The sequence below is a fragment of the Momordica charantia genome, assembly GCF_013281855.1.
Source record: "Momordica charantia cultivar OHB3-1 chromosome 10 unlocalized genomic scaffold, Mcharantia_2.0 BLBB01000010.1, whole genome shotgun sequence".
In the NCBI taxonomy this organism is placed as follows: Eukaryota; Viridiplantae; Streptophyta; class Magnoliopsida; order Cucurbitales; family Cucurbitaceae; genus Momordica; species Momordica charantia.
Window position 1 is genome coordinate 12,311,667 of NW_028275158.1, and position 10,608 is coordinate 12,322,274.

Below are 10,608 nucleotides of genomic sequence, written 5' to 3' on the forward strand. Positions count from 1 at the left end.
AAAATTTCCAAGCAAGGAATAGAGGTAGACCACGCTAAGATAGACATCATTTCAAAGCTACCTCCTCCTACAAATGTCAAAGGGATTAGAAGTTTTTTAGGGCATGGGGGATTTTACCGCCGCTTTATAAAAGACTTTGCTAAAATTTTTAAACCCTTGTGTCAATTGTTAGAACATGATAGACCATTTGTTTTTGATGATGACTATTTAAAATCATTTGAAATGTTGAAAGTTGCTCTAAGTTCAGCCCCTATAATTATCGAACCTAATTGGGATTTACCTTTTGAGCTCATGTGTGATGCTAGTGATTATGCAATTGGAGCTATGTTAGGACAACGTAAAAACAAGATCTTGCATCCTGTGTATTATGCTAGTAAGACTCTGACCGGTGCACAACTCAATTACACTACTACTGAAAAGGAACTGTTAGCAGTTGTGTTCGCCTTTGATAAGTTTAGGTCTTACTTGATAGGCACAAAAGTCATTGTTTTTACTGACCATTCTGCTTTAAAATATTTATTTGCTAAAAAAGATGCTAAACCACGTTTGATACGGTGAATTTTGTTACTTCAAGAGTTTGATATTGAAGTTAGGGACAGGAAGGGTACTGAAAACCAAGTTGCTGATCACCTGTCTAGATTGGAATCCCCACTCTGTGATGATGGAACTGTTATACGTGAACAGTTTATTGACGAGCAACTCTTGCGAGTTGATTCAGTTCCGTGGTATGCCGATATAGCAAATTATTTGGTAAGTCGAATAGTTCCTTATGAGTTCAACAAGCAACAGGTAAAGAAATTTCTAAATGAAGTTCGATGTTATCGTTGGGATGAGCCTTTTCTATATAAGCTAGGACCTGACAATATCTTACGCAGGTGTGTCGCAGAAGAAGAGCACGAGGCGATATTAGACGCTTGTCATATGTCTCCATATGGAGGACATTTTGCAGGACACAAAACTGCAGCCAAAGTTTTGCAAAGTGGGTTCTTTTGGCCCACTCTGTTCAAAGATGCACATAAGTTTGCCCAGGTTTGTGACAAATGCCAACGGACAGGTAATATATCTAAACGCCACGAAATGCCTCAAACCCCGATCCTGGAGATTGAAATATTTGATGTGTGGGGTATAGATTTTATGGGTCCATTTCCATCTTCTAATGGTAAGCTTTATATATTGTTAGCAGTAGATTATGTTTCGAAATGGATAGAAGCCATTGCAACTGCTACCAATGATTCCAAAGTTGTCATTCGTTTTCTGCAAAAGCACATTTTTACGCGTTATGGAACCCCGCGTTGTCTGATAAGCGATGGGGGGGCTCATTTTGTGAATAGGTCTATGCAAAAGTTGCTGACTAAATACAATATGCGTCATAGGGTTGCAACAGCATATCATCCTCAGTCGAATGGGTTAGCCGAAATATCTAATAGGGAGATAAAAAACATTTTATAAAAAACTGTAAATCTTAACCGTAGGGATTGGTCTTTTAAGCTTGATGATTCACTTTGGGCATATAGGACAGCATTTAAGACTCCCCTCGGCATGTCCCCCTATAGGCTAGTTTTTGGAAAAGCATGTCATTTGCCTCTTGAGCTAGAATATAAAGCATTTTGGGCTACTAAGAAATTAAATTTTGATTTGTTGGCTGCAGGTGAAGCGAAGAAGTTACAATTGTTGGAATTAGAAGAACACAGGCACTTTTCTTATGAGAATGCTAAGTTGTTTAAGGAAAAAACTAAACAGTGGCATGATAGGCGTCTTCGGCCGAACAGTCTTCAAGAAGGTGATCTGGTTCTGTTATTCAACTCTAGGTTGAAACTTTTCCCTGGAAAACTTAAGTCTAGATGGTCTGGTCCCTTTCAAATTTTTAAAGTCTACCCATATGGGGCAGTGGATCTAGTTGACTCTAAGGGAAATATTTTTAAAGTAAATGGGCAGAGACTTAAGCCGTATTTTGGAGAACCAGTGGATAGAGGAAAAACCTCTATTCAACTTTCAGGTCAATAAATTTTTGCGAAAAATGTTTTTTTTCCTTCTTATCCGTTTTTGAAAGAACAAAAGTAAAGGAAGGAAATCTTTGTATCTTGTATTTTCTCTTTGTTTCATTATAAAGTTTTTTTTTCTTATTAAGAGAATGTTTTTGAAAACGTTGAAAAAGAAATAAAAAAAAGAAAAAAAAACGTTGAAAAGAATTACGTAGGCGCCTGGCACCTGCCCTTTGCGAAAAATACAAATCACGCGGGCGCCTGGCGCCTGCCCTGTTTTTCCAGCATTTCGAAAACTCTCAGGTTCGAGAAGTCGTGCAACATATCTACAAATTAAGGGCTTCATTGGATTTTGCGGTTTTACCTTCATGGCCTCCAGCGCTAGCTGCTATCCTTGGTCATCCATCTCCCAGTACTGACACTGATCCTAGTCCACAACCTCCGACTTCATGAAGGGGAGGTTCCTTCTTTGCTATTTTTTGTGTTTTATTCTTTTGGTTAATGACGTAGTTGCATATTCTAGCATTACTACGCATGTTTTTTTTTGTATTGATTATGTTTCGAGCTCAGTTGAAGCATGAATAAGTTAGTATCGTTTATCTTCTAATCACTTAAAGTATGCCTTCACTTAACCTTAGTTTAGCTTTTCACATGCCTATTTTGAAGCATCTGTGCTGTGCATGTGATTTCATGTCGATGATGATTATAAGAGATTGTTGAGTTTTCTGTTCTATGCCTGACTAAGCTTTGAGCTATTTCCTTTGTTTATGTGATAAACTCATTTTCTTTTATGTCTTTTTGATCTTTACAGACTTTAAGCTTTTTCTTTGCCCCTATATAGGAAGTCCTTGTCTTTTTTACTGTTAAGCCTTTTTCATCCGATGCAAAAGTCTTTTCCCAGTGAGGACACTGTCTCTCTTAAGTTTGGGGGGGACAGTCGTTGTGTCAGTCGTTGTTTCAGAAAGATAAGGTGTTATTTATATTTAAAAAATCATGCTATTTTCTTTTGAAAAAGAGTCAGTTGGAAAGAAAGAAAATGTTGAAAAAGCACTTTGCTTATAAAAAAAAAAAAAAAAAAAAACGAAAGAAGAAAGAAAAAAAAGTTGCAAAAGAGTAAAAAGAGTCTTGTTGAGAGAAAATAAGAGTGGGGAAAAGACTTGTGTTAGAAAGAAAAGAGCGGTAAAAACAATGAGAGTTAAAGAAAATGTATTTATGATTCCCGAGTCCTACTGTAGACACCCATTTAGTTTTAGGTTGGGTGTTGAGTTTGAAAATAGCAGTAAAGATGGTGATAAGTGACTTCGTGTTTCTCATTGTCGTCGTTTTATGACCTAGCTGTTAGTTCAGAGTCTTTCTACGAGTAGCTGTGGTTGAAAACGATGTTAGTGTGTGAAAACCTCAGGGGCTAGTAGCCGGTCTTTCAGATGTAAAAGTCTTAGTGTAAAAAGGGAGTGTGAAGATTCCTTAGGGGTATTTGAAAACGTTTTTTGTTTTTGAAAGGAAAAAGGATTTTGAAAGAGAAAGTTTTTATCATTTCAAACTTGGTTTATAGTGACTAAGTTTACAAAGGCAATAGAATGGTAGGCTCTGACATCTTTTCCTTGAGACAATTTATGATTGAACATCTCGGTTGCTTTTGCTTTTCCTTGTCCATGTGTTAGAAAGCTGATTAAAGTTGCTAAGTTTTGCTTGAGGACAAGCAAAAAGTTAAGTTTGGGGGTGTGATTACGCTTGTTTACATGCGTAAAAAGAAGGTTTTAAATGCTGTTTTTACAATGTTTCAGCTTTGTTTCGGATTTTTCTCGATCGTTTGAGTTCCAATTCATGCAAAATTCATATATTATGGTTTGTGGTTGGCTTATATTGTATTTATGACATTTTAGGATCATTTGGGAGTGCAAATTAATCAAAAGAAGCAAAAAGACGAAAAAAGCATCATGGGAGGCGCCAGGCGCCTGGGAAGCCTGCAGAAAAACTGGTTTTCTTCCAACTTTGCCCTTAATGAAACGCGTCTTCCAATGCGTTTTGGTGGTTCCAACCGATGCATACGTGTAGAAGAAGTGTTCCACTATCAGTTTGAGCACGATTTGGTCAGTCAAAAGAGTTGGAAATGGGTGATTCACCATCGTTTTAGGACCTACCTAACCAATTCTGCACAGCTATAAATTCCAGCAACTTCTCCACCAAATTCATCAAGCCTTGCTTCCTTCTCTTGATCATTTTTAGTGTTTCTTTGTTGCTTTCTAAGTACTTTTAAGTTGCTTTCATTAGTTGCTTTTGGTTTTTAAATCCCGAGCACTTTACATTCCTTTATTGAGCTTTGTTTTGTTTCCATTTGTACTTAGTGATTTTCTACTTATTCAAATCTATAAAAATCTAGCACTTTGCTTATCTTCCCTTTGCCTTTACTTTATTTTTAGTTAAGAGAGTTGTGTTTTTGGAGGAAAGAGCACGTGACACTCTCCCTTGCTTGAAAGAGAAGGGCGAAGCTCTCAATCCCGATAAAAACTCTCCGTTAGTTAACTTTTGTTTTTCACACATGCATTCCACATTCAACCGTTTTACTTGCTGTATTTTCTTCAATATGTCTTTCTAAATTCTCGTCTCTAGCCTGGTTATGGATAGTTAGCCTTTTATGTCTAAAAAGGGTTGCTAAGAAGAAGTGTTTTTGCTTTCCATTCATTGCTCAACATGTTTTCCCAAAAAGTTAGGATTTAGAGAAGGCCACTGTAAGTCTTAACAAGTCAATACTGAAAAGGTTGCTTATTTGCATTGTTGAGTGGTTAAACCGAGGAGAGGAGCGCCTTAGACATAAGGGTTCCGCTTAAGTAGCCTAGACATAGGACCTTAACCCGAGGTTGCGACTATTTCCATCCTAAAACTAAGATATATCTCATAATAGACATATTAGGGAATGTCTTAGGACTTTGAACTTGCTTAGACGTAAGTCAAGTGAGAAGCGTAGTCGTTGGTTTCTAAAGTAAAATGCATATTGTCCTTAGCATGTCCTTGATTCTTTGTTGGCTAACTTGAAGTAGTTCGGGCTAGGTTTTATCATTCTAAGTCCAAATCTCAAATCCAAACCATTATTTGAGACCACTTCCCATTTTACAAGAATCACTCATTCCAACATTCACTATTCTTTAAAACTTTAGAGTTTGGAAATTGTTTAGAAGTCCTTGAGGATCGATACTTGGATACTCCATCCATTTTATATTACTCTGACAGGTGTGCGCTTGCATCTATATAATTGTTACCACGCTTAGCGCGTGCGTTCAGCATAAACGCCCAGTCAGATACACGTCTCAAAGATGTGATTCAAATTTGTAGGCTATAATAGAGAATGGATACACAAAACTGCCTTTCAAGCATAATACTGAGATCAAAGTGAAATTTTTCGAAATACATCAGAAACTATGCATAATATTTTCGAACATGATCTGAGTTGACTGGATTTAAAAATTCACTGCCATCCATGTTGGCCAGAACTAGTGCTCCTCCGGAGAAAGCCTTTTTCACCACAAAGGGTCCTTCATAATTCGAGGTCCATTTGCCTCGATGATCTTTCTGTAATGGGAGAATTCTTTTTAGAACTATTTCCCTATCTAAACCTTCTTGGGCGCACCTTCTTGTCATAGGCTTTCATCATTCTTCTTTGTTACAGTTGTCCTCTACATAATGCCATCAACCTCTTTTCTTCTACAAAATTTAGCTGCTTATAACGCCTTTGGACCCATTCAGCCTCCTGTAACTTAGCTTCCATGATAACTCTCAATGATGGGATTTCTACTTCAATGAGAAGAACCAGTTCCATACCATAAACTAATGAAAATGGCGTTGCCCCAGTAGAGGTACGGACTGAAGTGCGATAACCATGTAAGGCAAACAGAAGCATTTCATGCCAGTCCCTGTAAGTTACAGTCATCATTTCAATTATTCTTTTTATGTTTTTGTCGACGGCTTTCACTACACCATTCATCTTAGGTCGATAAGGGGTTGAGTTAAGATGCTTTATCTTAAACAGCTCACAGAGCTCACTCATCAATTTTTTGTTCAAATTCCTTGCATTATCGTAAATTATGCTTTCAGGAAGACCATAACGACAAATAATTTCTTTCTTGATGAATTTGACTACAACTCCTTTTTTCACATCTCGGTAAGAAGCTGCTTCTACCGATTTAGTAAAATAATCTATGGCTACCAAAATGAATCGATGCCCATTTGATGCTTTAGGTTCAATAGGTCATATCACATCCATGCCTCACATAGAGAAAGGCAAAGGGGCTGTCAAAGTATGTAAATGAGAAGCAGGAGCATGAGTCTTGTCCAAGTAAATTTGACATTTGTGACATTTTCTTGCATATTTAATACAATCTGTCTCTATAGTTAGCCAGTAATAGCCAGCTCTTAAAATTTGTCTAGCCATCATGTGCCCATTTGCATGAGTGCCACAAATTCCTTCATGAATTTCCTCCATAATTTTATTGGCCTCTCTTCCTTCGACGCACCTTAGGAGAACCATGTCATGGTTTCTCTTGTACAGTATCTCTCTGTTTAAGAAAAACTTTGTTGCCAACTTGCGGAGGGTGCGGTTATCATTTTCTGAAGCATTTCGTGGATATTTTTTACTCTTGACATATTGCTTGATGTCATGAAACCAGGGGTTACCGTCGGGTATTTCCTCAATGCTCATAAAAGAAGTTGGGACATCTCTCCTCCCAACTTTAATCGGACAGACATCCTCATTGAGTTCTAAATTGAACATCACTGTTAATGTGGCTAATGCATCTCTGCTACTTGATTATTTTCTCTTGGCAAATAATCAAATGAGATTTCATCAAATTCTTGTGACAATTCTGTTATGAGTTGTTTGTAAGGCAACAACTTAGCATCTCTTGTTTCCCATTCTCCTCTTAGCTCATGAATTACTAGCATAGAATCCCCAAAAACTTTAAGTTTCGTAACCTTCATATCAATAGCAGCTTGGACGCCCATTGAGCATACTTCATACTCGGCCATATTTATGTGTGTTGTAACGCCCCGCGTTCTCTGACTTGTCTTTTTAGAGATAAATAGTGTCTTTGGATTTTTTTCCCTAAGCTGATAACCTTAATTCTTGGATTTTATAATTTTGTAATTTCTAATTTTTGGCTAAAGTAGAATTAAGTTTAATTTCATTGGATTGAGATAATTTAAGTTCTCGATCAGTGCAGGAGATTTTTATTTAAATCCTAAATCCATGGTTTTGGGACACTTACTTTCTACTTATTGGATTACTATTCTTGGCTTTTAGAGTTTAAGTTAACTGTTTTATTTCGGATTGTTGTGGGTTTATTTTATTTTTTAAAGTGAAATTTTGGGCTTGTTTTTCTGGGACTTTGTGTTACTTATTTGGGCCTCATTTAAGATTTGGGAATTGGGCTATAGGTTTTAAAACAAAATAAAGAAAAAAAAAACCCTAAATCTATTTTGTTTTTTTTCTTCTTCTTTTTTTTTTCTTTTTATCCTTTCTTCTTCTTCTTCCTCTCATTTTGGAGCCGCCGCCCCCCCTTCCCTTGCTTCTTCTTCTCCAGCAAGTCTTCACCGGCGACGACACCTCTGCGGCGAGCGACGACATTTCCAGACGACGGCACTTCTCCTCCATCGACGACGACCCACGCGAGTTCCCCTGCGGCAGTACGACGAAACCCACGCGATTTCAGCCCCCACCCACGTTATTGAACAGATTTGTTGGAGTCCGACGGTCGGTGACAAGCGTTGATCAGAACCGGCGGTGCGACGGCACTCTTGCAGCAACTACAATAGTCCGAGCTTAGATCCGGCGGCGGCGGCGTGTTTTCCTTCGGAACCCGACGGTATCAGCGGCTGCCCGACAAACCAGCTGCATTTCCGTTCAGATCTGACGTCCCAATAGCAAACGACGACCAGCTGTAGTCTTTCCTTCTACCCACGACCCGTCGACGACCCACGAACCCGCAACCAGCACGTGAATCAACGCTTCGGTGACCCGTTTTGTGATTCCAAAGCGAGCAAAAGTATTCCGACGCATTTTGGCATTTACCCATACCAAATTGGAGCTCGATTCGTGATACCCATCCTTGTTCGAAGCTAGATTTAAGTTACCCATTACTTTTCGGTATCAAACCAGCAAGCTCGAAGCTTCTCGAACCCGGATTCGGCAGCTCAAGCCTCCTCGGCGTCGACCCACTCCTTACCCAAGAGGTTTTATGGTGAGATAGTAGGTAACGGATCATCTAAACTCACTTTCGATGCAAACTAAGTGTTTCTAACATGAATTCTAATCAAGTTTCGTTTGCTTTTGGATTTAGGAACCCTTCGGTGAACTTGGTAGCGCATTAGAACTTTGTTGTAAGTAGTTTCTTACTGGAGGGATTGGTTGTTGTGTGCTGATATGATATGGTTGTTTGCTCGTGTGCCCGTGTGTGATACTTGCATGTCGCTTGTCGTTGTTATCATTTAGTAAACGTCATTGTTGATAAAACTGTTGATATATCTTGGGAAAAGTATGTGGTTGTGTAAATAAATTGTAGCCAGGTAATCCTGGATGACTATGATTGAATTGCTATTATCTTCTAATTGGTTTTCATGATGAAATTTGTATACCGGTATTATAATCTGTTGTTTCGAAAGCGTATTGAATAGTTATGAGAAATCGGTTGTGTTTGATGTATGGTGGGTATTTATCAATTATATTTTGGTTAAGTGGTTGATTGTGCTTTTTCTATGAACGATGCCTGCTGGAGCTGTTGGATCATGTTGGACTATTTTAGATTGATTGGCTTTTACATATGATCATTTTGGTGTATCGCATATTGGACTGTTATGAGATTGTTGATGCATGAGGCATGGCGTAGTAGCAAGTAGGACTCTTATGAGAATTTTGGGACATAACAAAGTAAGTAGCACGGGGGCGGGTGTGTGCGTTGATGTGTGTTAATAGAAATTGTTCTTGCTGATTTTACATTATAAACATGTTCCTCTTATTATTTTAATTGTTGGACAGGTTTGTGAGGTCGATGTTGTTATTGTAACTTGCGGTTATTTTATATATTGGATATGTATATGACTGGTATTCATGTTTGTTGTCTGCAACTTTAGGAACTTACTGATATTGTATGGTTGGTTGGAAGTGATTAGGATTTGTTATGTTGTGAAAAGCATGTTATGTGAAGAATGTCACAAGGTTGTTTGTTGAAGCTTTGTGTGCGCTATGCTGTGAGCAGGTTAGTTGTTGTCAAACTTTGTGTCATTGAGACTCGTGATGCATTGAAATCTTACTAGTGGTTGCGTTGTTGTTGGGCTTTGTGGTGGTTGGTGTTATTAGGGAAGTAGTACTGAAATCCTGGTTGGAGGGTAGAAATGATATGTGGAGTTATGAAAGTTACGAAGTGAATGAGTGAGTGTCAATGTCTCGGGTATAAATGGTCGAGGGTTGATACGTCACTAATTGGGTATCGAGGCCTCGGGTATAAATGGTCAGGGGTCGATACGCCAATATTGGATAAAGATGAGCGTCGAGGCCTTGGGTATAAATGGTCGGGGGTCAATGCGAGGAGTCTTTCGAAATGAGAACTATTGGGGCCTTGGGTATAAATGGTCAAGGGCCAATAGATTGTAAGACATCGAGGCCTCGGGTATAAATGGTCGAGGGTCGATGCAGGGTTCAAGGCCTCGGGCATAAATGGTCGAGGGCCGATGCTGCAGAGTCGGGGCTCTGGGTATAAATGGTCAGGGCCCGACTCTGCTCGAAGGAGTTAACTGTGGAAGGCTAGAGTAGCTGTGATAAGCGTAGAGGTACTTGAGATGTTAGGGAGACTAGAGGTTGGTAGTTAATGTGTTACTGGTTGTGGTTGTCACCGAAGTTTATGGAATGTGTCTATGTTTGAATGCATAATGTGATGAAAAGCATGACTGTGAATGTTTCGTGATTTGATTGAGCATGATGTGTGTGTGTTGATTCTTTAATAAGCATGACACGTTGTTCTTTGATAAGTATGCTGTTTGTGCGTGACCCTTCAAATAAGGGCTGCTTACTGAGTACTGTGGTTGTACTCATCCCTCTTTTTCCCCCCTCCAGTTCGCAGGTATCGAGCTAGCTCTTGGGATGGTGATGGCGAGAAGGAGGCTTGATCGGAAAGACCATTAGCTATGCTGTGTGCAATTAAATTTCTTTTAGTTAGGATAGTTGTGGCCATTTAATGTTGTAGTTGAGTTGGTAGTGGTTGGTTTTGTTTAGTTTTATTGTCTAAAGGATGTCGTAAGGTTGCCGATTCATTGTTTTTTTAGAGCATTAATTTTGTTAGCCTCTTGAACTACGGGATTGTAATCCACTTAGGATATTTATGAATACATTTGTTTAAGTTAATCGTACTTGAATTAGCTTTTGCTTCATTGCTATTCGAAATGTTAATATTCATTTAGTGGATGGTTTATAGTTAGTAAGGTTTCCTTGAAGGGTTTGGTTAATGTGGAGTCGGTATTAAATGGTTTATCTGTATAGGACGTGAGTTTCTCTTAAAACATTAGTGTTATTGTTCTAATTGTTCAAGCTCTCGTGAGTGTTGGAAATCAGAGTAGCGCAGCAAAAGCGTGGTAGTTTTATTGC

At 38.7% G+C, this 10,608-nt stretch overlaps 1 long non-coding RNA gene across 1 annotated transcript; it reads left to right on the forward strand.

Moving 5' to 3' along the window:
• The first annotated feature begins 7,466 nt into the window (after window positions 1-7,466).
• Window positions 7,467-10,368, forward strand: LOC111025485 (uncharacterized). The gene is made up of 3 exons (XR_002603544.2): window positions 7,467-8,224; window positions 8,312-8,351; window positions 10,081-10,368. It is a non-coding gene; the product is annotated as an uncharacterized LOC111025485 (long non-coding RNA).
• The last annotated feature ends 240 nt before the right edge of the window (window positions 10,369-10,608 follow it).